Raw genomic sequence first — 7,925 nt, forward strand, 5'->3', positions numbered from 1 at the left:
CAGCCCCCTAAACTCCCCCCGCCCGCCTAATGCAGACAGGGCCCGTGCGCTAAGCATAAACAATACCTTTAACAGATAACCCTAACCCTGAACATAACACCCAACCCTGTTCCTATTTCTCCCCTTAACACGTAAACCTCACCGTGCGCCTAACTTTAACCTCTTATGCTAACGTTAATGCATAACCCATTTCCTGAGAACAACCCCTATCCCATAATTCTAACCCTATCTCCTAGTCATCACTGTGACACCTAATCCCTAACCCTAATTCTAAACCGCTAACCCTAACCGTAACCCTACCTACAACCCTAACACTGACAGGAACCCTTACTTCTAACCCCAACGCTATGCCTAACAAAAACCCTAACCCTTGACCCGAACCCTTCACCCTAACCCCTAAGCCTTACCCTAACCCTTAACCCTAATCCTAATCCTAACCATTAAACCTAACCCTAGCTCTTAAAGCTAACCCTAAACCTTACCCTCACGACTAGACCTAACCCTGACAATAACCTAACACCTAACCCTAACCAGAACCCCTAAAGCTAACCCTGAACCCTATCCCTAACCCTAGCAGTAAACTTTAACCCTAAACCTAAGCCCAACCCGTAACCCTAATCCTATCCTTTTACCCTAAAACTAACCCCTAAACCTAACCCCTATACCTCACCCTAACTCTAAACCCAATCCTAATTCTAACCATATCCCTTCATAAAACACTAACTCCTAACCGCTAACCCTAACACTAACCAAAAACCCTAATCACTAATCCCTAACCCTAACGCTTAACCTTTACCCTAACCGTAAACCCTCACCCTAAATCCTAACACTGACCCTAACCTTAACCTTTAACTCTAAGCCTAACCCTTAACCCTACAGTAAGGAAGACCCTTAATGCTAATGGGATCCCTTATCCCTAACCCTAACACTACAGCTAAAAATAACCCTAACCTTCGATCCTTAAACCTAACCCCTAACACTTACTTTAACCCAAAACCCTAACCCTAATCCTAAGCATTAAACCTAACCCTACCTCTTAACCCTAACGCTAACCCTTACCCTAACGCCTAGATCTAACCCTAAATCTAACCTACCGCCTAATCCTAACCTTAAGCCCTAATGCTAACTCTAACTCTGAACCCTAAACCTACCCGTAACCCTTAACACTAACCCTATCCGTGAACCTTAACCCTGACCCTAACCATTACCCGCACCCAAGCATTTAACCCTGACCCTACCCCTAATCCTTAATGATAACCCTAACACTAAACCCTAACCCTAAGCCCAACACTTAACCCTAATCCTATCCCTTAACCCTAACCCTAACCCTAACCCTAATGCTAACCCCTAAACGTAACCCTAACCGTCACCAGTAAACCTAACCCTAACCTCTAACACAACCATAGCACATAATTCTAACCCTAAAACTAACCCTAACCCTAACCCTAACCCTAAACCCTAACTCTTAACATTAACCCTAAGCGTTAACTCTCACGCTAACCTTTAATCCTAACCGTAATCCTAACCTTCAACCCTAAACCTAACACTTAACCCTAACCCTGTACCTAACCCTAACCCCTCATCTTATCCCTAACTGTAAACCTCAACCCTAAACCAAAGTGTAATCGTTAAACCTAAGAGTAACCTTTAACCCTAACCCTAATCCCTAACCCTAAGCCCTCACCCTAACACTAAACTTCATCCTTAACCCTAACCAGAATCCTAACCCTAAATCTAATTCTCAGACTTCTTGCTTTCTTAGAGTTTAGAAAGCCTGCAATCCTCCCGTGCCATGCGTGAAAGGAGGCTCTACCACTGTGTCCTGCATGAAACCCACGGGCCCATACCCAGAGTATGATAGAGTGGGTTCCCGGGTACAATCCCAGCCCGCTAAACTCCCCCCGCCCGCCTAATGCAGACAGGGCCCGTGCGCTAAGCATAAACAATACCTTTAACAGATAACCCTAACCCTGAACATAACACCCAACCCTGTTCCTATTTCTCCCCTTAACACGTAAACCTCACCGTGCGCCTAATTTTAACCTCTTATCCTAACGTTAATGCATAACCCATTCCTGAGAACAACCCCTATCCCATAATTCTAACCCTATCTCCTAGTCATCACTGTGACACCTAATCCCTAACCCTAATTCTAAACCGCTAACCCTAACCGTAACCCTACCTACAACCCTAACACTCACAGTAACCCTTACTTCTAACCCCAACGCTATGCCTAACAAAAACCCTAACCCTGGACCCTAACCCTTCACCCTAACCCCTAAGCCTTACCCTAACCCTTAACCCTAATCCTAATCCTAACCATTAAACTTAACCCTAGCTCTTAAAGCTCACCCTAAACCTTACACTCACGACTAGAACTAACCCTGACAATAACCTAACACCTAACCCTAACCAGAACCCCTAAAGCTAACCCTGAACCCTATCCCTAACCCTAGCAGTAAACTTTAACCCTAAACCTAAGCCCAACCCATAACCCTAATCCTATCCTTTTACCCTAAATCTAACCCCTAAACCTAACCCCTATACCTCACCCTAACTCTAACCCCAATCCTAATTCTAACCATACCCCTTCATAAAACACTAACTCCTAACCGCTAACCCTAACACTAACCAAAAACCCTAATCACTAATCCCTAACCCTAACGCTTAACCTTTACCCTAACCGTTAACCCTCACCCTAAATCTTAACACTGACCCTAACCTTAACCTTTAACTCTAAGCCTAACCCTTAACCCTACAGTAAGGAAGACCCTTAATGCTAATGGGATCCCTTATCCCTAACCCTAACACTACAGCTAAAAATAACCCTAACCTTTGATCCTTAAACCTAACCCCTAACACTTACTTTAACCCCAAACCCTAACCCTAATCCTAAGCATTAAACCTAACCCTATCTCTTAACCCTAACACTAGCCCTTACCCTAACGCCTAGAACTAACCCTAAATCTAATCTACCGCCTAATCCTAACCTTAAGCCCTAATGCTAAATCTAACCCTGAACCCTAAACCTACCCGTAACTCTTAACACTAACACTATCCGTGAACCTTAACCCTGACCCTAACCATTACCCGCACCCAAGCATTTAACACTGACCCTACCCCTAATTCTTAATGATAACCCTAACACTAAACCCTAAAGCTAAGCCCAACACTTAACCCTAATCCTATCCCTTAACCCTAACCCTAACCCTAACCCCTATGCTAACCCCTAAACGTAACCCTAACCTTCACCAGTAAACCTAACCCTAACCTCTAACACAAACCATAGCACAAAACTCTAACCCTAAAACTAACCCTAACCCTAACCCTAACCCTAAACCCTAACTCTTAACCTTAACCCTAAGCGTTAACTCTCACGCTAACCTTTAATCCTAACCCTAATCCTAATCTTCAACCCTAAACCTAACACTTAACCCTAACCCTGTACCTAACCCTAACCCCTCATCTTAACCCTAACCGTAAACCTCAACCCTAAACCAAAGTGTAACCGTTAAACCTAAGAGGAACCTTTAACCCTAACCCTAATCCCTAACCCTAAGCCCTCACCCTAACACTAAACTTCATCCTTAACCCTAACCATAATCCTAACCCTAAATCTAATTCTCAGACTTCTTGCTTTCTTAGAGTTTAGAAAGCCTGCAATCTTCCCATGCCATGCGTGAAAGGAGGCTCTACCAATGTGTCCTGCATGAAACCCACGGGCCCATACCCAGAGTATGATAGAGTGGGTTCCCGGGTACAATCCCAGCCCCCTAAACTCCCCCCGCCCGCCTAATGCAGACAGGGCCCGTGCGCTAAGCATAAACAATACCTTTAACAGATAACCCTAACCCTGAACATAACACCCAACCCTGTTCCTATTTCTCCCCTTAACACGTAAACCTCACCGTGCGCCTAACTTTAACCTCTTATCCTAACGTTAATGCATAACCCATTTCCTGAGAACAACCCCTATCCCATAATTCTAACCCTATCTCCTAGTCATCACTGTGACACCTAATCCCTAACCCTAATTCTAAACCGCTAACCCTAACCGTAACCCTACCTACAACCCTAACACTGACAGTAACCCTTACTTCTAACCCCAACGCTATGCCTAACAAAAACCCTAACCCTTGACCCTAACCCTTCACCCTAACCCCTAAGCCTTACCCTAACCCTTAACCCTAATCCTAATCCTAACCATTAAACCTAACCCTAGCTCTTAAAGCTAACCCTAAACCTTACCCTCACGACTAGACCTAACCCTGACACTAACCTAACACCTAACCCTAACCAGAACCCCTAAAGCTAACCCTGATCCCTATCCCTAACCCTAGCAGTAAACTTTAACCCTAAACCTAAGCCCAACCCGTAACCCTAATCCTATCCTTTTACCGTAAAACTAACCCCTAAACCTAACCCCTATACCTCACCCTAACTCTAACCCCAATCCTAATTCTAACCATACCCTTTCATAAAACACTAACTCCTAACCGCTAACCCTAACACTAACCAAAAACCCTAATCACTAATCCCTAACCCTAACGCTTAACCTTTACCCTAACCGATAACCCTCACCCTAAATCTTAACACTGACCCTAACCTTCAACTTTAACTCTAAGCCTAACCCTTAACCCTACAGTAAGGAAGACCCTTAATGCTAATGGGATCCCTTATCCCTAACCCTAACACTACAGCTAAAAATAACCCTAACTTGGATCCTTAAACCTAACCCCTAATACTTCTTTAACCCCAAACCCTAACCCTAATCCTAAGCATTAAACCTAAACCTATCTCTTTACCCCAATGCTAGCCCTTACCGTAACGCCTAGATCTAACCCTAAATCTAACCTACCGCCTAATCCTAACCTTAAGCCCTAATGCTAACTCTAACCCTGAACCCTAAACCTACCCGTAACCCTTAACACTAACCCTATCCGTGAACCTTAACCCTGACCCTAACCATTACCCGCACCCAAGCATTTAACCCTGACCCTACCCCTAATACTTAATGATAACCCTAACACTAAACCCTAACCCTAAGCCCAACACTTAACCCTAATCCTATCCCTTAACCCTAAACCTAACCCTAAGCCTAATGCTAACCCCTAAACGTAATCCTAACCGTCACCAGTAAACCTAACCCTAACCTCTAACACAAAGCATAGCACATAACTCTAACCCTAAAACTAACCCTAACCCTAAACCCTAACTCTTAACCTTAACCCTAAGTGTTAACTCTCACGCTAACCTTTAATCCTAACCCTAATCCTAATCTTCAACCCTAAACCTAACACTTAACCCTAACCCTGTACCTAACCCTAACCCCTCATCTTAACCCTAACCGTAAACCTCAACCCTAAACCAAAGTGTAACCGTTAAACCTAAGAGGAACCTTTAACCCTAACCCTAATCCCTAACCCTAAGCCCTCACCCTAACACTAAACTTCATCCTTATCCCTAACCATAATCCTAACCCTAAATCTAATTCTCAGACTTCTTGCTTTCTTAGAGTTTAGAAAGCCTGCAATCCTCCCATGCCATGCGTGAAAGGAGGCTCTACCACTGTGTCCTGCATGAAACCCACGGGCCCATACCCAGAGTATGATAGAGTGGGTTCCCGGGTACAATCCCAGGCCCCTAAACTCCCCCCACCCGCCTAATGCAGACAGGGCTCGTGCGCTAAGCATAAACAATACCTTTAACAGATAACCGTAACCCTGAACATAACACCCAACCCTGTTCCTATTTCTCCCCTTAACACGTAAACCTCACCGTGCGCCTAACTTTAACCTCTTATCCTAACGTTAATGCATAACCCATTTCCTGAGAACAACCCCTATCCCATAATTCTAACCTTATATCCTAGTCATCACTGTGACACCTAATCCCTAACCCTAATTCTAAACCACTAACCCTAACCGTAACCCTACCTATAAGCCTAACTCTGACAGTAACCCTTACTTCTAACCCCAACGCTATGCCTAACAAAAACCCTAACCCTTGACCCTAACCCTTCACCCTAACCCCTAAGCCTTACCCTAACCCTTAACCCTAATCCTAATCCTAACCATTAAACCTAACCCTAGCTCTTAAAGCTAACCCTAAACCTCACCCTCACGACTAGACCTAACCCTGACACTAACCTAACACCTAACCCTAACCAGAACCCCTAAAGCTAACCCTGAACCCTATCCCTAACCCTAGCAGTAAACTTTAACCCTAAACCTAAGCCCAACCCGTAACTCTAATCCTATCCTTTTACCCTAAAACTAACCCCTAAACCTAACCCCTATACCTCACCCTAACTCTAACCCCAATCCTAATTCTAACCATACCCCTTCATAAAACACTAACTCCTAACCGCTAACCCTAACACTAACCAAAAACCCTAATCACTAATCCCTAACCCTAACGCTTAACCTTTACCCTAACCGTTAACCCTCACCCTAAATCTTAACACTGACCCTAACCTTCACCTTTAACTCTAAGCCTAACCCTTAACCCTACAGTAAGGCAGACCCTTAATGCTAATGGGATCCCTTATCCCTAACCCTAACACTACAGCTAAAAATAACCCTAACCTTTGATCCTTAAACCTAACCCCTAACACTTACTTTAACCCCAAACCCTAACCCTAATCCTAAGCATTAAACCTAACCCTATCTCTTAACCCTAACGCTAGCCCTTACCCTAACGCCTAGATCTAACCCTAAATCTAACCTACCGCCTAATCCTAACCTTAAGCCCTAATGCTAACTCTAACCCTGAACCCTAAACCTACCCGTAACCCTTAACACTAACCCTATCCGTGAACCTTAACCCTGACCCTAACCATTACCCGCACCCAAGCATTTAACCCTGACCCTACCCCTAATCCTTAATGATAACCCTAACACTAAACCCTAACCCTAAGCCCAACACTTAAACCTAATCCTATCCCTTAACCCTAACCCTAACCCTAACCCTAATGCTCACCCCTAAACGTAACCATAAACGTCACCAGTAAACCTAACCCTAACCTCTAACACAAACCATAGCACATAACTCTAACCCTAAAACTAACCCTAACCCTAACCCTAACCCTAAACCCTAACTCTTAACCTTAACCCTAAGCGTTAACTCTCACGCTAACCTTTAATCCTAACCCTAATCCTAATCTTCAACCCTAAACCTAACACTTAACCCTAACCCTGTACCTAACCCTAACCCCTCATCTTAACCCTAACCGTAAACCTCAACCCTAAACCAAAGTGTAACCGTTAAACCTAAGAGGAACCTTTAACCCTAACCCTAATCCCTAACACTAAACTTCATCCTTAACCCTAACCCTAATCCTAACCCTAAATCTAATTCTCAGACTTCTTGCTTTCTTAGAGTTTAGAAAGCCTGCAATCCTCCCATGCCATGCGTGAAAGGAGGCTCTACCAATGTGTCCTGCATGAAACCCACGGGCCCATACCCAGAGTATGATAGAGTGGGTTCCCGGGTACAATCCCAGCCCCCTAAACTCCCCCCGCCCGCCTAATGCAGACAGGGCCCGTGCGCTAAGCATAAACAATACCTTTAACAGATAACCCTAACCCTGAACATAACACCCAACCCTGTTCCTATTTCTCCCCTTAACACGTAAACCTCACCGTGCGCCTAACTTTAACCTCTTATCCTAACGTTAATGCATAACCCATTTCCTGAGAACAACCCCTATCCCATAATTCTAACCCTATCTCCTAGTCATCACTGTGACACCTAATCCCTAACCCTAATTCTAAACCGCTAACCCTAACCGTAACCCTACCTACAACCCTCACACTGACAGTAACCCTTACTTCTAACCCCAACGCTATGCCTAACAAAAACCCTAACCCTTGACCCTAACCCTTCACCCTAACCCCTAAGCCTTACCCTAACCCTTGACCCTA

This window comes from Eulemur rufifrons, chromosome 2, assembly GCF_041146395.1.
Source record: "Eulemur rufifrons isolate Redbay chromosome 2, OSU_ERuf_1, whole genome shotgun sequence".
NCBI lineage: Eukaryota > Metazoa > Chordata > Mammalia > Primates > Lemuridae > Eulemur > Eulemur rufifrons.